General features: G+C 40.6%; 1 pseudogene; it reads left to right on the forward strand.

Moving 5' to 3' along the window:
- The window catches only part of LOC147544239 (lysine-specific demethylase JMJ26-like), a 40,524-nt pseudogene that overhangs the window by 6,907 nt on the left and 9,688 nt on the right, over positions 1 to 23,929 (forward strand).

A 23,929-nucleotide genomic window follows, 5' to 3' on the forward strand; every position in this document is an offset into this window, starting at 1 on the left:
GCACATCAAAGATAGACCCTTTTCTGACATATGCCCAAGGCGCATATGCCAAAGCCTCGTACTAGCCGTTGGATCCCTTCCACTGATTCCTACTGCTACATCTCCCGTAATTGTTGTCCCCAAAAGTTTGTATAAATTACCGTAACGAGTACCTCTCATTACCACCAAAGAACCCTTAACGACTTTTATGGAGCCATTCTCTATAATTGTCTTACAGCCGTTCCGCTCCAACACACCAAGGGAAATTAGATTTTTCCGCAAATCGGGTATGTGTCTTACGTCCGTCAATGTTCTCACCACTCCATCGTGCATCTTGATCCGTATTGTTCCGAGTCCCACAGTTTTACATATACTATCATCACCCAGTATAACTGTACCACCATCTATACTCCTATAGGTAGTAAACCACTCCCTATTTGGGCACATATGGTGTGACGCCCCTGAATCAAGCATCCACTTATCGAAGATCTTCTCAGACACCTCTGTCACCGAGAAACATTCGTCCGCCTCTTCTGACACATATCCCGCCTCTTGCATCTCTTGTTTCTCCTTGTAGCCTTCGTTCTTTTGCTTCAACTTTCTCTTTGGACAAGCCGCTTTAAAGTGGCCAAACTCACCACAACTAAAGCACGTTTTCTTGAAAGAGCCTCTAGATTTCCCGCCCTTTCCCTTTCCCCTTTCATTACTCCTCCCCCTCGTTACAAACAACCCTTGTGCTTGATCCTTGTCTACTCCACCCGACGCCATACTGTTAGTAGCAACCTTACGAAGGTCATCCGCTAATAACGAATTTCTCGTCTCTTCCATGCTTAGACTATCACCAACAAGCATCAAAGTTTGAACAAGGTTCTCATAGGATTTAGGTAATGAAAGTAACAATATGAGGGCTTGGTCCTCATCCTCAACCTTAACATCAATATCCTTCAAATCTGAGATAATCCTGTCAAACCTATTCACATATTCCTGAATAGAAGAACCCTCTTCCATTCTACATGTGAATAATTTGGATTTTAAGTAGACCCGATTCGTTAAAGTTTTCGTCATGAAACTGCTTTCTAGCTTTAACCACACACCCGCCGCCGTTGTTTCTCCATCTACTAGGAACGCCACGTCCCTCTCAAGACACAACATAATGGTAGCCCGTGCTTCGAGATCTAACTCTTCCAATTCTCATTTGACATATCTCCTGGTTTCTTTCCCGTCAACGTCTTGTGTAATTTTTGCGAGATTAACAGATTCTTCATCTGCATCCGCCAATAAGAAAAATCGTTTTTCCCATTGAACTTCTCTATCTCATATTTCCCTGCTTTGACCGTACCACTTCTCGATCCCATCTTCTTCTTCGTTCAATCTCAACAAGGCTCTGGTACCAATTGTTATAACTAAAAGTCGCGGAAGCTATCGAACCTATCCTAGAAATTGATCCGATTATGAAGATTAATCGAAAAACTAAGCCAAAATCAAATATGCGAACAGAATTTAACGAGGTTCGGCTTTAAAGCCTACGTCCTCGGGCGAACAAGAAATCTTTATTGAAGGATAGATGAAGACGACTAACACAACCCGTAAGTTCGTCCCAAGATGGTACCGTATAGAATTTAACCTTCTATATTAGATCTTTGACGACCGAGAAATTTAACACCGCTCAAAACTATGAACAAAAAATTTCTCTCACTCTTGCTCTCTCTCTCTAGCTCTCTAAAGAAGAGTTGTTGCTTGTGTTGATGATTGGTTACAAAGCACTCAACCCCCTTTTTATATTATTATAAGCCGGTTGAAAAATTGGAAACCAAAACCTAAATTGAAACCGCCATAAGCATAAACCGCCCCATAAGCCTAAACCGCTAATTTCAATTTGAAATTTTAAGTAACTTCCAAAATTTAGCAGTTCTCACCAAACCGCCTAACACCACCAACCGCCTCTCACAGTACGTGATGTGTTGGAACTTACATCTGGTTTGAGCTGGGAACCAATGGTTATGTGGCGTGCATTGCGTGAGATAACAACCTCTAAAATGTCAAAAGATACGTCAAACTTGGCTGTCACCGCTATTGATTGCATGGATTGGTCTGAGGTTAGTTTAGCCATAGAAACCCGGTGTATTTGTACTCACAGGCTTTCCGAGTTTTTATTTTGAACTGATAATAATTTATTTATATATTTCATCTTCGCCTCATTTTTATATAGAATGGTGAGGAATATTTAAATTGAGGCTTGCAATAAGTTCTAGTTTTAAGAAACACCACCATTACGTGTTAACTTGATGCGAATACTTATATAAACAATTTCGTTATGCAGTTCGAGATTAATATACACCAATTCTTCAAACGATATTCAGATGGTCGGCGACACTCAAACTTGTGGCTTGAGATGCTGAAGCTGAAGGATTGGCCACCATCTAATTACTTTGAGGAGCGCTTGCCACGACATGGTGCTGAGTTTTTTAGTGCTTTGCCATTTCAGTTGTACACAAATCCTAAGTGTGGATTTCTTAATCTTGCTGCGCATCTGGGAAACTCTCAAGCCAGACCTGGGGCAAAAGTCATATATTGGTTATGGGGCTTCTGAAGAGCTAGGCCGTGGTGACTCTGTAACCAAGCTTCACTGTGACATGTCTGACGCGGTATCAATTTTTGACTCGCCTACGTTTGTAATCCTTGTTGCGGAGAATTATCGCATGATGAAACTACGTATAGAAATAGCACATGGAATTTTCAATTTTGCTAATTCCAATTTTGCTTCTGTAATATGTCGTGCGTGTACATCTTTCTTCTTTTCTTATATCATATAGGTTGGATTCAGCACTGGAGGACACATTTTGGCATTATATTATCTCATACGTTGTTCCAGTATTTTATTCAAATAATTTCTGAATCATGGTTGCCTTCTATATCTTTCATTCTAATTCTGCTTCTTTTCACTCAGGTTAATATTTTGATGCACACACAAGAAGTACCCCGCGATAGTTTGCAGCTTGATGCCGTTGAAAATTTAAAAAAGAGGAACAAAGTTCAAGATCAAAAAGAACTTTTTAGTCTTTCAGGGGAGTACCATAAGGTTAACTATAACCAATCATCATCTACAGGAAAAATTATTCGAGACCCAGTGGCCACTGAACCTCTAGAAATGAACATTAATGAAGGGTCATTGTTTCAATCATCTACGTCAGACAAGAAAGGCAGTTTATCTTCGTCTATAAGAAAAAACGGAAGAGAGGAATTTGCTGCTTTTAATTTGCTAGAGAAGGAAGTAAGGGAGAACGCTGTGGCAGAAGAAACCAAGAAGATAATAGAAAAGAGTAATGGTTTGGGAGAACAAAAGAGGAAGCATGAGGAATTACTAACGTACGTCAGAAAAAAGAGAAATAGAAATACAACTGAGTTTTCTCCAAGAGACCCTCAAGAAAAGGAGAAAATTGAAACACATGATGAACATGACAACAATTGGAATTGAGACGAGAGTAAGGTTGCTTTCTCTTATATTTTTTTTTGTTGAAAGTAGGTTGCTTTCTCTTATAAAGAAGTCCAAACAAGTGGTGCACCAGAAATTGATCAACCAAAAATAGTAAATCGGAATTCTGGTTCAGTGGCAATAGATACTTTAAGCAATAAAAACATAACTTGTGCTTTGACAAAGAATGATGGTGGTGCTCTGTGGGATATCTTTCGCAGAGAAGATGTTCAAAAGCTTGAGGAATATCTAAGAAATCACTATAGAGAATTCAGACACACCCATTGTTCTCCAGTGCAACAGGTAAGAACTGCTCGGTCAAGTGTGAATTATTTAAGTGAGAATTCATATAAATATTATAATGTTGGGTTTATACAATGGTTGGGCCCATTTGGGTGATTCCATGGTTGGACCCATTACCATCTAATAATTAATTGAGAAGTGAGCCTCACCCACTCACTACTAGTCAAGACAATTTGTCTTCTAGTTAGCACATGGGTGGGGTCCACCTCTAGATGTAAGATGGCATTCAAAGCTCTCTTTCTCTAGACAATTAATGTCCCACATCTCTCAACTAGTGAAACTAAATGTGCCTTATAATAAGTTGCTTGACAACTCATTGTAAAGCACATGGTGGAGTAGAGAAGGCTCCCACACGCGCGCGCACACATGTGAGGCATTTGGGCTTTTAACCAATTTGGTCTCTTTGGCTATTTGGGCTATTTGGACCACTTGGGTTATTTGGGCTATTTGGGCCACTTGGTTTGTTTGGGCTTATGGGCCTTTGGGCCTTTGGGTCGTGGCCCGTGCGCCCGTGCGCCCGCGTGCTCGGGTGCTGGGGTGCTGGGGTGCTTGGGAGCTTATAGTGAAAAGACTCTTTTGCCACGAAGAGTAGTTTTACTCAAACTCGGATTTTGACTAAGTCGGTGGGATTAACCTAATCAGTATTTGAGTATATCTCTAACTGATTTCGTAGGGTTAATCAGTTTCCGAGTTTATCTCCCACTCCCTTAACTTCTCTACCACGTTTCCTAGGCGGTTAGGGTTTTCTCAGAGGCTATATATACCGGCCGAACTCAAGAGAGAAAAGACACAACTCAATTTCGGCTATCTTCCTCTTTTTGATTGTTCAAGCTTTCGAGTTCTGTTATCTCCATTACTATCTCTGTTAGTGCAGACAGAGGAAGTAAGCTGTGGTCAATCCTTGGGGAGTGATCGGAATCAAGTAATTAGCACCCCGGTTACTCCGAAATCACTTTCAAGGCAGTGGCCTCCATACCACGACACAGTGAATTAGTTGTTTTCTATCCGACAGTTCCATTGATCTACCCTAGTTTTCCAACAATTTGAAAGTGATTTTCTGATCAATGGCTGCTGTTAATCTCAAAACCCTACCTGATATGTCAAAGATGATCCCTCTTGATGGAACTAACTACAAGAGGTGGTCACGGAAGCTGCTTATCTTCTTCGAACAACTCGAAGTTGATTATATTCTGTTCGAGGATTTATCCACTGTTTCTTCAATCGACATCGATATTACCCCTGTTAAGGATATGTCTTCTACTTCGAATGGTGATGTTGTCAAACAACAGAAAGACAACAAAATCGTTCGAGGACATCGGCTGAATCATATGGACAACAAGTTATTCGACTTGTTTGTCAACTACAAATCTGCTAAGGATATCTGGGATACCCTTCAAAAGAAATACGGAGCTGACGATGCTGGGAGGAAGAAGTACATCATGGGAAAGTGGTTACAGTTCCAAATCAACGATGACTCTTCCATCATGGAGCAGGTTCATGTCTATGAGAACCTGGTTGCTGAAATACTTGCTGAAGGCATGAAGATGTGTGAAATCCTTCAAGCCAATGTTCTGCTGAAAAAGTTTCCTCAATCCTGGAGTGACTACAGAAACCATCTAAAGCACAAGAAGAAGGACATGTCCCTTCAGGAGTTGATCAGTCACATGAGGACGGAAGAGACAAATCGCCTCAAGGATAAGTTTGCTAACCTCTCTCTGAATTCCCCTTCTGCTAACTTGGTTGAATCTGTTCCCTCTGGAAACAAAGACAGGTCCAAAACTAATAAGAAGAAGAAGAAGTCTGGAAAGAGTAAGACTGGAGGAGTCAAGTCAAACTCGAAGATCCAGAAATCGAAAGGTCTCTGCTATGTCTGTGGAAAATCAGGACACAAAGCATACCAGTGCAACCAAAGGAAGGACCAACGCTCAAACGTTGCTGTACTGAATATCGCTGAACCTGAAGAGATCATTGCTGTAGTAGCCGAGACTTGTTTGGTGGAAAGCAAACATGAATGGGTGCTAGACACAGGAGCTTCCAGGCATATGTGTGCAAACAGAGAGATGTTTCAGACCTTCGAGGAGATGAACGATGGATCCAGCGTCTACATGGGCAACTCTGCAAAAGCTGGAATCGTGGGCAAAGGAAAGGTTCTTCTGAAACTCACCTCTGGAAAGAATCTGTCTCTGAAAGATGTTCTTTACGTGCCCACCCTAAGGAGGAATCTGATCTCGGGATCTCTTCTCAACAAAGCTGGTTTAAAATTAGTTTTTGAGTCTGATAAAATTGTAATTTCTAAGAATGGAGTCTTTGTTGGGAAGGGATATCTGAGTGGGGGCCTTTTTGTAGTGAACGTCGATTCAGAAATTAATAATACTTCTAGTTCTGCTTATATCGTTGAGTCTTCTAATTTATGGCATGGTAGACTAGGACACGTTAATTACGCTTCTATCAAGAAACTTAAAGAGAATGGAATCATCAGTGCAGACGATCTTGATGATCACACTAGATGTCCCATATGTGTAGAAGCTAAACATGCGAAACTGTCCTTTAAGAATGTCACAATTAGAACGACAGAACTTTTAGAACTAATACACTCAGACTTAGCTGATTTCAGAAACCTAGCTAGCAGAGGAGGTAAGAGATACTACATTACCTTCATAGATGACTACTCAAGGTACACGAAAGTTTACCTCTTGAGGTCTAAGGATGAAGCTGAAGAAGCTTTTCTGAATTATAAGGCTGAAGTAGAAAACCAACTAGACAGAAAAATTAAGAGGTTTAGGTCTGACAGGGGAGGAGAGTACAACTCTAACACCCTTAAATCCTTCTGTGAAAAACATGGAATCATCCATGAATTTAGTGCTCCTTATACGCCACAACAGAATGGTGTTGCGGAGAGGAAAAACAGGACACTCAAAAACATGATGAATGCCATGCTTCTAAGCTCAGGATTACCCGATGAACTGTGGGGGGAAGCGATCTTATCTGCCTGCCACATACTCAACAGAGTACCCCACAAAGGGCTAGACAAAACACCTTATGAATTATGGAAAGGTTATGCACTTAACCTGAAATTTCTAAGAGTGTGGGGGTGTCTGGCCAAAGTGGGTATACCTGACTTTAGGAAAGTCAGTGTCGGACCAAAGACAGTTGATTCTGTATTTATTGGTTATGCTCAAAATAGTGCAGCATATAGATTCATGTTATTGGAAGATGAAACAATAACGGAATCTAGAGATGCTGAATTCTTTGAGCATGAGTTTCCTTTGAAACTACCTGTTGAAAATATTCCTATGAATGATTCGTCACTTACTGATTTACCCACACATGACGAAGTGCCTAACAGTATGCTCCCATCTATCTCCACCACAGATAGTGTAGAAGATGGAACAGGACTTAGGAAAAGTAAGAGACGTAGGATAGAGAAAACTTTTGGTCCCGACTGCATTACTGCTTTTCTATCTGAAGGTGTAGACTGGCTTAACGATGAGTTTGTATCTAGTTTCTTAATTGAGACTGATCCAAAGACTTATCATGAAGCCATAACTTCAGTAGATGCAAGCTTATGGAAAGAGGCCATAAAAAGTGAGCCAGACTCTATCCTAGTTAATCATACGTGGGAGCTGGCCGACTTACCTAAAGGGTGTAAACCCATTAGCAGTAAGTGGATCTTTAAGAAAAAGATTAGGCCAGATGGGACCATAGATAAGTATAAAGCCAGACTGGTGATCAGAGGCTTTACACAGAGAGAGGGACTTGACTACTTTGATACCTACTCCCCAGTGACTAAAATCACCACAATTAGGTCTCTTATCGCGTTGGCTGCCATGCATGACCTGGTAATACATCAGATGGATGTTAAAACGGCCTTCCTGAATGGAGATCTAGATGAGAAGATTTATATGTCTCAACCAGAGGGATTCGTAATCCATGGTCAGGAGAGTAAGGTATGTAGACTGAAGAAGTCCCTCTATGGTCTAAAACAGGCACCCAAGAAATGGTATGAGAAATTCGATGATACCATGTTGAGCAATGACTTCACTGTGAATAACTCAGACTCATGTGTATATTCTAAACGGTGTACGTCTGGATATGTCATCATATGTCTGTATGTTGATGACATGCTCATCTTTGGTGCCAATGAAGATAATGTGAATGAGGTAAAAACCTTTCTGTCATCTAAGTTTGAGATGAAGGACTTAGGAGAGGCAGATGTTATACTAGGGGTTAAAATCAAGAGAACCCTAGATGGCATCTCTCTGAGTCAACCTCATTATGTTGAACAGATACTGAGAAAGTTCAACTCCTATGATGTGAATCCTGTGAGAACTCCCTATGACCCTAGCACAACTCTGGTGAAGAATGAAGGACTAGGTGTCTCACAATCCGAGTATGCTAAGATCATAGGAAGTGTGATGTTTCTGATGAATCACACAAGACCTGACATAGCATTCGCAGTAAATAGACTCAGTAGATACACACACAACCCTAGTGAAGAACACTGGAGAGCACTTCATCGCCTGCTTAAGTATTTAAGAGGCACAATTGATCTAGGCCTGCATTATGGAAAGTTCCCAGCAGTGCTGGAAGGCTACTGTGATGCTAACTGGGTCACTGACAATGATGAAGTCAGTTCAACTAGTGGTTATGTTTTTGTGTTGGGTGGAGGTGCTGTGTCATGGAAGTCTTCCAAACAGACATGCATAGCACGTTCCACTATGGAGTCTGAGTTGATTGCTCTTGAACTGGCAAGTCAGGAGGCAGAGTGGTTGAGGAGTCTCTTGGGAGACATACCACAATGGGGAAGGGAAACTACACCAATTTCCCTTCATTGTGACTCACAGGCTGCCATTGTTGTTGCAAAGAATAATGTGTTCAATGGCAAGAAGAGACACATCAGGATAAGGCATGCTGCAGTGAAGCATATGCTGAAAAATGGTGTAATAGCCTTGGATTATGTGAGGTCAGAACAGAATCTGGCAGACCCACTTACTAAAGGCTTAACGAGGAGACTAGTTCTCGAGACGTCTAAAGGAATGGGGCTAAAGCCCCTGTGCTGATTTTCCATTCCTGTGACGTGGAGCGGAGTCAGCTAGAGTGACACTAGCAGAGCTCCATTAAGGGGTCAGAGTTGGACCTGAGGATGAGCCTAAGGCTCTTAATGTATTCATAGCCCTTTGTGGTGGTTCTAATGAGACGGACTTGATGAATACACCGATAGCTAATATATCCATTACCGTAATGGTGGTCCTATTGAGACGGACTATATGGTGTTTAGCTGCTGATGATGATGATAAGGATGAACTTCCAAAGTTCTTAATGATTTCAAGACCCGAGTAAGGGGTCAGAGCCTGCGATGAGGTAGACTCAAAGAGATCACCTAAGTGAGCCCGAGGGTGTAAGGCCGCCCTCTATAGAAGACAGACAGCAGTCTTCTTAAAACCTCACCAGTCCCAAGGTATGTTCAGGGCCTACTTAATGAACATGAACGAATCGCGGAGAACGCAGAACTCACCGGGTATCGTATGTGTTGTGGGGGTCTCAGCCAGAAATCTCCAAGTTCAAGAGTAATTTCACTTGGTTGCTTTATTTTTGGTTGTTTCCTCACTCCACTATGTGTCAATTCAAATCGAAAGATATTGAACACTTAAGTACATGTCCCACTTCTAGCTTAGCAGTCAGAAGTCTTTTATAGCCATCTTGTGGTGGATTGTTGGGTTTATACAATGGTTGGGCCCATTTGGGTGATTCCATGGTTGGGCCCATTACCATCTAATAATTAATTGAGAAGTGAGCCTCACCCACTCACTACTAGTCAAGACAATTTGTCTTCTAGTTAGCACATGGGTGGGGTCCACCTCTAGATGTAAGATGGCATTCAAAACTCTCTTTCTCTAGAAAATTGATGTCCCACATCTCTCAACTAGTGAAACTAAATGTGCCTTATAATAAGTTGCTTGACAACTCATTGTAAAGCACATGGTGGAGTAGAGAAGGCTCCCACACGCGCGCGCACACATGTGAGGCATTTGGGCTTTTAACCAATTTGGTCTCTTTGGCTATTTGGGCTATTTGGACCACTTGGGTTATTTGGGCTATTTGGGCCACTTGGTTTGTTTGGGCTATTTGGGCTTATGGGCCTTTGGGCCTTTGGGCCGTGGCCCGTGAGCCCGTGAGCCCGTGTGCCCGCGTGCCCGCGTGCTCGGGTGCTCGGGTGCTCGGGTGCTGGGGTGCTCGGGTGCTGGGGTGCTTGGGTGCTTGGGAGCTTGGGAGCTTATAGTGAAAAAACTCTTTTGCCACGAAGAGTAGTTTTACTCAAACTCGGATTTTGACTAAGTCGGTGGGATTAACCTAATCAGTATTTGAGTATATCTCTAACTGATTTCGTAGGGTTAATCAGTTTCCGAGTTTATCTCCCACTCCCTTAACTTCTCTACCACGTTTCCTAGGCGGTTAGGGTTTTCTCAGAGGCTATATATACCGGCCGAACTCGAGAGAGAAAAGACACAACTCAATTTCGGCTATCTTCCTCTTTTTGATTGTTCAAGCTTTCGAGTTCTGTTATCTCCATTACTATCTCTGTTAGTGCAGACAGAGGAAGTAAGTTGTGGTCAATCCTTGGGGAGTGATCGGAATCAAGTAATTAACACCCCGGTTACTCCGAAATCACTTTCAAGGCAGTGGCCTCCATACCACGACACAGTGAATCAGTTGTTTTCTATCCGACAGTTCCATTGATCTACCCTAGTTTTCCAACATATAATAAGTTAATTTACCTTCTAAATCTCTTATTTGAGTATTATAAGTGGTAACTTGCTTGGTTGAGCTGCAGATAGCTATCTCAAGAAGTAGTTAAAAGATCTATATATTAATTGATGTCTCTTATTTGAGTATTATAGTGAGAGACATATAATTATAAGAGCTATATACTAAAATCATGGCAAATAGAGAGGTTTAGCCCTAAATATCACTGTAATACATGAATCTAGCATGGAAATGTAAATGAAGGTTGTATGGTTCATCAAGTATGTCATTATAGCAAATATCCTCAAAATCTAACACATAGATGAGATTCAAAGTGACAAAAAAAAATGAGTTTGTACAAATATAGATCTACTACTTCTAGCATATATTTATGTCAAGAACCCTAATCTATGTTCAAGTAATACTAAAATCTAGGGTTATAGTGTTATCTAATTTGTTTAGGTTTTCTATAAAAATGGCGATTCAATCCCTAGAGAGATAGAAATCTACCTTAGATCCAAAGCAAACGAAACTCCACACCAAGAACAACAAAGAAGAATCACCAAGCTTGATCCCTTCTTCTTCTCCTTCCTTTGCCCTAACTCTCTCTCTCTCTAGAACCAAAATCCCTCTCTCTCTAGCACTATTTGGCTCCTACACTCAAGAAGAACAAGGAGAAAATAAAGAAACCAAAAGAAGGGAGTAGGGTTTTAGGGATTTAAGAGTTTAGGTGGTTTGGGGGATGGGAAGGGAATAAATCCGACCTTCTCACTCTACAACCCACGGCTAGAGAAGAAACAAAATGGGGATTAGGTTTTAGTAAATGGGTTATATGCCTATTGCTATTTACACCTAATTTTTTTTTTCTAGGGGCACTACATTCTCCCCACCTAAAAGAAAATTTCGTCCCCGAAATTGGGCGTACCTGATGAGAGGAAAAGATGAGGGTAACGAAGTTGCATATCATCCTCGCGCTCCCAAGTAACTTCTTATCATTGTGATGATTCCACTGAACCTTGACCATGGGAATAGTCTTCCGGCGAAGCACATGCTCTCTACGGTCAACGATGCGAGCGGGTCCTTCCTCATATGCTGCATCTGGTTGGAGTTCTAAGTCATCGTAGCCAATAACTGAATGTTGCTCTTCATCTCTCATATGCTTCCGAAGCATCGATATATGGAATACGTTGTGCACTCCTGCCAAGCTTACAGGCAAGTCAAGACGATAAGCTACTTTGCCTACCTTTTCCACTATTCTGAAAGGTCCAATGTATCTCGGAGCCAATTTTCCTTTCTTACCAAACCGTAAAACACCCTTCATAGGTGACACCTTCAATAACACCTCCTCTCCAACGATAAACTCCAAATCCCTACGTCGTTTGTCACCATAACTCTTCTGACGGCTCTGAGCTGCTTTGAGCCTACTCCGAATTAACGCAATCTTTTCAGAAGTATCCCGAATCACCTCTGGTCCTTCTAGTTTAGCATCTACTATCTCTCTCCAACATAATGGTGATCGACAAGGCCTCCCATATAATGCCTCGAAAGGAGCCATGCCAATGCTAGATTGGTAACTATTATTATATGCGAACTCTACCAAGGGCAAGTGATCTTGCCAAGTACCACCAAGATCTAGTATCGAGCACCGTAACATATCCTCGAGTACTTTGTTGACTCTCTCTGTCTGCCCATCGGTCTGAGGGTGAAAGGCTGTACTGAAGTGTAATGATGTTCCCATAGAAGCTTGGAAGCTCTTCCAGAACCGAGAAGTAAAGGATGAATCTCTATCTGACACAATAGACACTGGAACTCCGTGCAGCCTGACAATCTCCTTAATGTAAAATTGTGTCAGTCGATCTCCACTATCTGTCGTCTTCACTGGTAAGGAGTGAGCCGACTTAGTCAGCCTATCAACTATCACCCAAATGACATCAAAGCCTCGACTCGAACGCGGTAAACCTGTGATGAAGTCCATCGATATGTTCTCCCATTTCCACTCTGGAATAGGCAGCGGTTCTAGAAGTCCCAACGGATGTTGATTTTCTGCTTTCACCATATGACACACCTCACACTTCCTTACATGTTCAGCAACATCTTTCTTCATTCCGGACCACCAATATTGCCTCTTCAAGTCTTTGTACATCTTGTTACCACCAGGATGAACAATGTACTTACTCCGATGTGCCTCGTCTAATATATCCCGTCTCAAGACCGGATCTGCCGGTACAAATAACCTCCCTCGGAACCTCAATCCTCCGTCCTGTCCTGTACTGAACTCTGTTTCAGTTTCTTGCATTAACGAAACCTGTTTCTGGCACCACTCATCGTTAACTTGTGCATCCAGAATACGGTTTAGTAAGGATGGTCTAACAACCATACTACCCAGAAATAAGGAGCCAACTCCTGACCCAACCATATCAATGTCATATGTTGCCACATCGTCCAACATCTTCCACTGATTCATCATCAATGCGGCTATGATACCCCTCAGTTATCGACTTAATGCATCAGCTACTACATTAGCCTTACCCGGGTGGTATTGTAGCGAGAAGTCATAGTCTTTCATCAACTCTAACCATCGGCGTTGGCGCATGTTCAACTCCTTTTGCGAGAATAGATACTTGAGGCTCTTACGGTCGGTAAAGAGATCAAACTTTTCTCCGTACAAATAATGTCTCCAAATCTTCAAAGCAAACACTGTAGCTGCCAACTCTAAGTCATAAGTTGGATAATTCCGCTCATGCGGTCTCAACTGCCTCGAAGCATAGGCAACCACCTTATCACTCTGCATAAGAACACAACCCAAACCCTGAATTGAAGCATCAGTGTAAATCACTAACCGAACACCACCCTCAGGAATGGTCAAAACTGGTGCAGTAGTCAATCTCGTCTTTAGTTCTTGAAATGCCAAGTCAGACTTTGTAGACCATCGAAACGGAACTTCCTTCTTAGTTAGGTTCGTCAAAGGACCTGCAATACTCGAGAACCCCTTGATAAACCGCCTGTAATATCCAGCCAATCCCAGAAAACTACGAACCTCCGTCGCAGATGTGGGTTGCTTCCAATTAAGCACTGCCTCGACCTTAAAAGGGTCGACTGATACTCCGATGCTAGAAATAACATGACCCAAGAACTTTACTTCTTCTTGCCAAAATTCACACTTCTCGAACTTAGCATACAACTGATGTTCTATCAGTCTCTCTAGTACTTGTCGCAAGTGATCCTCATGATCTTCCTTAGTTCTAGAGTAGATAAGGATATCATCAATAAATACGATGACAAACTTATCTAAGAAATCTCGAAATACCCGATTCATCAAATCCATGAAAACTGCTGGAGCATTAGTCAAACCAAAAGGCATAACCAAAAACTCATAAGAACCATAACGTGTCACAAATGCAGTCTTAGGAATGTCTTCTTCTCTAACCCATAACTGATGATACCCTGATCTCAAGCCAATCTTCGAAAACCACTTGGATCCTCTCAGTTGATCGAATAAGTCATCGATCCTCGGTAAAGGGTACTTATTCCTCACAGTAACCTTATTCAACTCCCTATAATCAATACACAACCTCATCGACCCGTCTTTCTTTTTAACAAAAAGAACAGGCGCACCCCACGGGGAGCTACTCTGGCGTATGAAACCCAAGTCAAGTAACTGTTGAATCTGGTCCTTGAGCTCACGTAGTTCAACTGGAGCCATTCGGTAATGAGTTTTAGCTATCGGTGCAGTACCCGGTTCCAACTCTATGCAGAAGTCAACCTCTCTGCGTGGTGGCAACCCTAGTATATCGCTGAACACCCCATGGTACTCACATACCACATCAATCATCTCTAGCGTCTTACCCATCACCGGATGCTCTATCAATTCCACGTTACCCAAGTGCATCTCCCTCATCTGTCTCGTAAGTCCAGACACAACCAACACCTCTTCACTCGGAAGAGAAAATGTGACCGTCTTGGCAAAACAGTCCACAAGTGCATGATATGAAGCAAGCCAATCCATGCATAGGATGACATCATAGTAAATTAACTGAAGTACAAAGAGGTCTGAAGCAAACTCTCGTTCACCTAACTTAATAATGCACCCCCGACAAATGTGGTCTATCACTATAGACCCACCCCAAGGTGATGATACAACAAAAGGGCTCACACATCGATCTAACACAATAGGCAAAGTGCGTACAAAAGAAGTAGAAATAAATGTACCCATGGCACCAGGATCAAATAATACTCTTCCCAGATTACTATGAATAAGAAATGTACCTTCAACCACCTCAGCAGGTGCTCCAACATCCCTAGGAACTACGGCATTCAGCTGCAACTGCTGACCCCGTCCCTGCAACCTCCCTTGTTGATTATGATCATGTTGTCGCCCTTGATTACCAATTCGAGTCTCATTCTTCTTAGGACAATCAATTGCTCTATGACCCTGCCCATGACAAGTGTAACAAATTCCCTGGAAAGCTCTCTGTCTTCCCCAGTTGCCATTCAGTGGTTCTGGTTGTCCACCAGTTGCTACCACTGCTCTATCACCCCGATCTGTACGAGGCCTCTTGCCATCACGCTGTCCATGATAGCGGTCACTTCGATTCTTACCACCGTTCTTGTTGTTATTACCACTCCATTTCTGGTTATGTCCCATCTCTCCCTTGCCACTCCTCTGCTTCCTCATCTCGTGAATGTAGTCATCTTGTGCCTTATCACATGTCACCACTTTCTGATAAGTGTCAAAACTAGGTTGCCCAATGATTTGTCTCGCAATGTTAGGTAACAACCCATTCACAAACCTCTCAATCTTATACTGTTCAGTAGGGATCAAGTGAGTTGCAAACAATGACAGTCGATGAAACTCCTACTCATACTCTAAGACTGTCTGATTCTCTCCCTGCTTCAAATTTTGAAATTCTCTTGATACTTTCTGTTGTGTTGAATATGGAAAGTAATTTGCCTTGAATACATCCTTAAACTGTGTCCATGTCATAGCCATAGGATCTACTAACCGAGCCTCTGTATCTCACCAAGAAGCGGCATTTCCTTCCAACTAAAACACTGCCATTCTCTGCTTATACACATCTGAGCACTCGAGATTCTGTAAAATCTTATCCATCTTCTGGCACCATGCATGTGCTCCTAAAGGTCCCGCGGTTCCATCAAATACAGGTGGCCCCATCTTCGTGAAATGGTGATAATGTTGCACCCAAGTCATCTCAGTCGGTGGTCTCTAATTCACCACAGGTACCACAAGACCTCCGGTTTCCCGTGTTGGAACCTGAACCCGATCTCGCTCCCGCATTTTAGCCTCTGCTGCAATGTTAATCAAATCTTGCAATGCAGTTGCGTCAATGGTCACCGTTGCCCCTTCATTCCGATTTTGAACTGGAGTTGCACTGCTCTCAGCCTGCGCCGTTGTACCCACAGTTCCTGTTGATCCTCTTTCCTCGGCAAGGACTCCTCGACCTATCGCCTTGCCTGCACCTCGGCCTGTCCCCCTGCCTACACCTCGGCCTGTACCTCGACCTCGGATGCGAGCACTACGACGTCCCCTACCAATAACTCCATCTCCGTCCATGAATCTAATCAAGAGAAGAATAAGGAGATAAACTAAATTAATGTCACGCACAAAAACCAAGGAAAGATTAAAGTGCCACTACTGCTTCTAACTGTCTAATAGCCCTAGACACAATCCTTAGGATTTATGAACCTAGAGCTCTGATACCACTTTTGTAACACCCCAAATCCAGATTTCCACGTCGGCCGCCATGAAAACCTAAACTTAAAGCATTTCTTCGCAGAACAGTAAACATATACGATATACTCATCAAGGAGACAAATATTATCGAACATGAAGCTCAAAAAGTAACAATAAATCAACTACTGAAACTTTACCAAGTTTCTCAAAACTCATAGGATGTCTCTAAATCATCGACACAAATGTCGGACAAGATAAAACATAAATAACACCAAGTGTTTAGGAGATACAACTCCAAATAACTACCTAAAGAAAATCAAGAAAATCACTAAAGAAACTCCTCCAAGGCTAACTATGACTCAAGCAGGTGGCACTTCCCGATTTCCTTGTCCTGAAAAATAAAAGGTTGGGTCAGACCCCAACAAGTAGATTTTGAAACCTCTAAAGCCTCAATAGACAGTTTCAAGAGCTACCAAAACAAATAGACAACCACTTATCATGAGAAGATGTCCAAGTATAGTATCCGAGTTATGACCATTAGAAATAAAATGTACCACATATGTAACAAACAACAAAAAGCGACATGACGAGTTGGTGTCCACCTTATGTAAGAGTGTGGCCCACAAGGTCATCCATTGTGTTAGCGCCAACCCCATACGCTCCATACTTATATCACATCCGGTAGAGAGGGTCGAACCAACCACAATACTCTTACAACCCTTCACCAACTCCATCACGTCGCACATACATAATATCACACCATTTGTAATAAACAACCAAAAGCAATATGACAAGTTGGTATCCACGTTGTATGAGAGTGTGGTCCACAAGGTCATCCATTGTGTTAGCGCCGACCCCATACGCTCCATACCTATATCACATCCGGTAGAGAGGGTCGAACCAACCACAATACTCTTACAACCCTTCACCAACTCCATCACGTCGCACATACATAATATCACACCATTTGTAATAAACAACCAAAAGCAATATGACAAGTTGGTATCCACGTTGTATGAGAGTGTGGTCCACAAGGTCATCCATTGTGTTAGCGCCGACCCCATACGCTCCATACCTATATCACATCCGGTAGAGAGGGTCGAACCAACCACAAAACTCTCACAACTCTCCACCAACTCCATCACATCACACACCTATAATAGCATCACACCACAACATACATAAATCAAAATCATATTCGATAGCATATTACGACATACGAGTTCCATATTTGTAATTTTGCAAGTAATGAATTAATGATGATAATAGCCAAAAATTCTCATATCATGTTGAGTTCTAGGGCATGTTCGTGTATCTATATAAAGAGTATTGTCCAATAGCGAGAGACATATAATTATAAGAGCTATATACTAAAATCATGGCAAATAGAGAGGTTTAGCCCTAAATATCATTGTAATACATGAATCTAGCATGGAAATGTAAATGAAGGTTGTATGGTTCATCAAGTATGTCATTATAGCAAATATCCTCAAAATCTAACACATAGATGAGATTCAAAGTGACCAAAAAAAATGAGTTTGTACAAATATAGATCTACTACTTCTAGCATATATATTTATGTCAAGAACCCTAATCTATGTTCAAGTAATACTAAAATCTAGGGTTATAGTGTTATCTAATTTGTCTAGGTTTTCTATAAAAATGGCTATTCAAACCCTAGAGAGATAGAAATCTACATTAGATCCAAAGCAAACCAAACTCCACACCAAGAACAACAAAGAAGAATCACCAAGCTTGATCCCTTCTTCTTCTCCTTCCTTTGCCCTAACTCTCTCTCTCTCTAGAACCAAAATCCCTCTCTCTCTAGCACTATTTAGCTCCTACACTCAAGAAGAACAGGGAGAAAATAAAGAAACCAAAAGAAGGGAGTAGGATTTTAGGGATTTAAGAGTTTAGGTGGTTTGGGGGATGGGAAGGGAATAAATCCCACTTTCTCACTCTACAACCCACGGCTAGAGAAGAAACAAAATGGGGATTAGGTTTTAGTAAATGGGTTATATGCCTATTGTTATTTACACCTAATTTTTTTTTTCTAGGGGCACTACAAAGTCTCTGTTATTTCTAAATATCCCACCACAACCAGAAACCCCTGGATTACCTCTCGATGAACCGTCTGTGTTGACTTTTACCCAGCTGGCTAGAGGCATGTGCCAGTCAACTTAATAATTTTAGGTGCTTTTCTTAGGCGCCCTGTCACTTTAAAATAACGAAGAATGGTAGTTTCTCTCATTGAATTTTGCATAGAACCGCTAACCAGCCGCCCGGACTCAAAAGTAAGACGACGAATGACCGAGATAGCTTTGAAGATATCCGGAATGGTATTTTAAAAAATGCAAAAGTTCCTGGTCTCCCAAATAGTCCAGAAAGCCGAGATTACTATCGATAAATATAAGCCTTCAACCTGCTCTGAGAAGCCAGCTGTGAAGACTCCCTCAATCAATTCTGAGCCAGTTGAGTGTTTGATATTACGACGAAATACAGGATCGACCCAAGCCCAAAGCTTTGATTCAAATGTACATTCATAAAATAAATGAGATATACTCTGTCCCATCTGACCGCAGAGGGAACACCGAGATGCTAAAGAGCAACCCATTTTCATAAGAATATCTTCAGTCGGAAGGCGATTATGCATAACTCTCCATACTAAAAGCGATCGGCGGGGGGGTACATATTGTCGTCAAGTTCTCTTACCCAGCTCTACTGCCGAATGGCGAGGACGCATAAACTCATAAGCATCTTTAAAACTCAACTCACCTGAAGGCAACAAGTCCCAAACTAACTTGTCTTCATGTTGTGTTATAGGGATTACAATATCCTTAATTTGCCTCACTGGTCTGGAAATTGTAACTCCAACATATTCGGAATAGACCAATTACCAGATGTAATGAAAGAGGATACTGTACAGGAAATTGTAACTCCAACATATTCTGGAAATTGTCTTCTATTATGGGCAAACCACTTTGTAATTAGTTCACATGCAATGGGTGAAATCATGTTACCCTTATAGCTGCATTTATACTAGCAATGGCAATCCATAAGTTAAGCCTCTGCATATCTGGAAATATTCACAGCATGTCAAGCAAATAACCACTGCGTTAATAAGATTGTGAATTTCTGCTTATGAGGCAGCTTTAGTGGGACTAAATAGCGAAAAAGCCGTAAGTGGAAGCGACCTTAGAATTCAATACCACCGCAAGAAAGATATCAATGTCATATGCTTCAAAAGTTTAATATTGCATCTCTATACTTCATTCTCAGGTTGTTCACCCCATTCATGACCAAGTTTTCTACCTGAATTCGGAGCACAAAAGGAAGCTGAAAGAGGAATTTGGTTAGTTTATATATATCTAGTAGTCTAGGGTATCACTTTTTCTTCAACTCAGTGCACTTTGGTATCTATTAGTAACTTACTCATATTTCACACAGGAATTGAACCTTGGACTTTCATACAAAGACTTGGAGAGGTAGTATTGATTCCAGCTGGTTGTCCTCATCAAGTTAGAAATCTTAAGGTATGTATTGACGAAGGAATGAAACTTCTCGAAATTTCGTGAAACGTTTCCTAAAATGAGATTAGGTGCACGAAATAACACTTACAACTATTTCCGGCATAGTTTCCACCGACATGATCACAATTTCCACCGACAAAGTAGAAATGTAGCAAAAAACCGGAGAAACTAATACTAGAAACATATCCCTTCCTTCGTCTTTTTCATCTTCATTTCTCTTAGATCTCTCTTGATTTTTATGTTATGTTTTTAATGGTTTTTAAATCTATTTGAATGATTTACGCCTTGACTTAACCGCCTAAATTGATTTTATTTTAGTAACACCCCTGATATAACTGTGTAATCGATGATACCTTCTCAAACTAACATAGTTTGTTAACTATTAATTATTATCAGTAAGAATGGTATCTTTTGGGTGTTATAGCCAAAAACTTATTCAATTTATCCCCGGAAGTAACTGTGTAATTGTTAATACTCCCTCAAAGGCTCAAATTAATAGAAAATGTAAAACATCATTTTTATGTTTCATTATGGTTTAATAATCTTGTTATACATAATTGCATCATATTTCTATTATTTCTGTAAATTTGTAAGATTTCCACACTGACCGAAACGTTTCTACGAAGAGTTTCCACTTTTGGACGACCAAAATTTACACCGAAACCGAAATTTCATTCCTTGGTATTGACACAATAAGTTTATGTGAACTTGAACTATGCATCTGAAAATAAGTATATTCTAACTATCAGTAGTATTACTGAGAATACCTCAGTGAGTTTTATTTACAGCTGTTCAACAAAAAAAAAATATATTTACAGCTCCTTTATACGGAACTTGATCACCAAAATGATAGTGAAACTTGTAGTAAATTATATTCGAGAAACTTGATGTAGAAAACTATGAGTTGAATGCAGAAATCTAATAATCCCTTCTTGTTGGCAGGGACCTACATATGTAGCACAGAATCAACACTTCAGTAGGCACTTTCACATAATAATGTGAGATTTTGTGCATGTAGCCAAGCGTGATAAGACAAGAAAATACCTTCTACGTTAGTGTCCTCCGTGTATGGCATGAAAACGTTTTATCTAGAGGTACAATTTGGGAAAGTGAAAAAGTAAGGACATATCTAGTAAAAAAAGTATTTTTAAAACCTTGTTCCCATGTCTTATACTCTCGTTAATGTTAGGCACTAGTTTGAACAAGATAGTCCAGGTAGTAAAAGTAGCATGGTGTTTCAATCTTTTAAAGTAGTAACTAGAATATCTTTCATTGAAATGTTTAACAAGCCATGGAAATACTGACCTTATTGATAAATGTGTATGCTCATCACAGGCGTGCTAAGACTTTGAAATGGGGAGTGTACTGATAGATAGAAAAGACTTACATTATATAATTGTTGACTGACTTATTACATTATATTTCATTACTTAGTTACTTATTAGCTCTTCTTACTCCACCATTTCCTTCGATTTAATCTTCTTAACTACTCCATATTTTATATGCACATTTAGATCCACAAGTAGTTAGTAAATTTATATCTGCAGCTGAATTTATGGACCATTAATCCGTATACAACTTCCATTTTATCCTGTCCAATTTGAAATATAGTTGAAGTTTTTTTGGTTTTTGTGAGTCAATTGTATCTGGGGAAAAAAACAAGAAATTTTCTACAGTTTCTTGTTTACATTATTCTCGGCAAATTCTAATACTCCATCTGATATTCATTTTTTACTCTAAAGTCCTGTATAAAGGTCCCAACAGACTTTGTGTCCCCTGAAAATATTCAAGAATGCATCCCGTTAACCGAGGATTTTCGCTTACTTCCAAAGAAACATTGGGCAAAGGAAGACACATTAGAGGTATGATTTTTGTTTCTTGCTTGATAGTATGATGACCCTCTTCCTTTTTTTTATTTATGTGATAATGTGATTACAGAATATCTGTATAAAATCAAAAAGACTTACCCTGAGGTCTACCTAGCTCATGAAACATCCACTATGTTTTAGGAGATTGAACTGAATAAAGTTGTTCTTTTTCATTTTTGAAAAATCGACTACGATATATGTTCGTCATTACACGACATTGCTACATCATCAAGATGTGATAAGTGTTAGAATATAGCAGTTTTGCTATTATGTAAAGTTGTTAATTATTGTAATATTCATGAATAGGGAAGTTTCCCAAGTTTCCCAATATTCATGAATAGGGAAGTTTCCCATTATTCCTAAATTACTTCTATATGTAAATCCCTTGTAAACCTATAAATACTTGTGTAAATCAATGAATAAAACACACAGAGAATTCTTTCTCACATCTCTCTCTCTCTCACTCTCTCTCTCTCTCTCTCTGTGTTCAGTTAACTGTTATCTCAATTATTCAAGAGGTGATTTACCTCTTCACATGGTATAAGAGCCAATTCAATTTTTTTTAATAATCAATTTCTTCTATCATGACTACTACTGAAGTCGATTCTGGAGATTATACTCCTAATTCTCCACCTAATCCGGTGTTTGATGTTCATCATTCTGATTCACCAACTACAATTCTCATCACTCCATTGTTAACCGGAGATAACTATGCCTCCTGGTCAAGAGCCATGAAGATGGCTCTTCGGGCAAAAGATAAATTCGGGTTTGTAGATGGTTCTATTCCCAAACCCACTTCTCCAACTCAATTACACTCATGGGGAAGGTGTAATGATCTTGTTAGTAGTTGGATTATCAACTCCATTGCTCCGGATATTCGGTCTTCCGTTTTATACGATGAAAGTGCCGCCGATATTTGGCGTAATCTTTATGAAAGGTTTTTTCAAACCAATGCCCCAAAAATTTATCAATTGAAACGGGCAATTTCTTCCTTCAAACAAGAAGGACATGATGTATCCTCCTATTTTACTCAACTCAAATCTCTACAAGATGAGTTACAATCCCTTATGGTAATCGATCCATGTATTTGTGGTCAAGGGAAATCATTACTTGATCGTACTAATCAAGAACGTGCTATGGAATTTCTTCAAGGGCTTCATGACCGTTTTTCGGCAATTCGAAGTCAAGTTTTGTTAATGGACCCTTTTTCTTCAATCCTAAAGATTCATTCTCTTGTCAAACAAGAAGAAATCCAACAAAATATCATGGCCGCTACTTCCAATCCACCGGAAGCCGCCACCCTTGCAACATACAACAATGATCAACGAAATTTTCGAATGGAGAAACCAAACGCTCAACGTCCTAAACGAGCTCGTCCCTTTTGTGACTATTGTCAACAACATGGCCACGTCCGGGCTACATGTTATCAATTAAACGGTTATCCAAACCGTTCCAACTCGGGTGCTCGGCCAAATCGCCCACCACGACCGACCGGTCCACTTGCCGCCACCGTAACCGAGACGGTTGATCCTCCTACGAGAGCACCTCTAGCCACCTCATTAACTCAAGAGGAATATCAAGGTCTTCTTTCACTTCTCGATCACCAACGCCATTCTAACGGCACTTCCAATCCTACTCAAGGATCTACCGACGCAGGTATTAACTTTACAGGTATTCAATTCCTCTCTTCTCCTTGGGTTATTGATTCCGGTGCCGCCAAACATATATGTAGTTCTTTATCTCGTTTCTCACATTATGTTGATGCTCCACCTCAATGTTTTGTCCGTTTACCGGACGGTAAACGTATTCAAGTACGTCACATTGGAACGATGGTTTTCAATTCAAATTTAATTCTCAAAAACGTTTTACATGTTCCGGAATTTAAAATCAATTTAATTTCTGTCTCCCAACTCACCAATTTTCTTCGATGTTTAGTAACATTCGATTTTTCTTCATGTGTCTTTCAGGATCCAGTGACGAAAACGAGGATTGGACTTGGTGATCTCCATGAAGGACTATACTTTCTCCGCACAGATATTAGGATTTGTTTCTTTTCAATTTCTAGTAATAGTCTATATAATAAAGATGTTTCCGATATTTGGCATTCGCGCCTCGGACATCCTTCTTCTTCTATTTTTAAGTCTTTAATTTCAAGAACTCAATGTATGAAATCAGTTTCATTCAATAAAAATGCGTGCGAAATTTGTCCCTTGTCCAAATTTACACGTTTATCTTTTCCGTTAAGCAATTCTACTTCTTCTCGTCCCTTTGAATTAATTCATGCGGATTTATGGGGACCTTTCTCCGTCCCCTCAAACTCTGGTTGTCGTTATTTCTTAAC

This window comes from Eschscholzia californica, unplaced genomic scaffold (genome assembly GCF_041429995.1).
Source record: "Eschscholzia californica isolate CP2 unplaced genomic scaffold, dmEscCali1.0.p SCAF_4, whole genome shotgun sequence".
Lineage (NCBI taxonomy): Eukaryota > Viridiplantae > Streptophyta > Magnoliopsida > Ranunculales > Papaveraceae > Eschscholzia > Eschscholzia californica.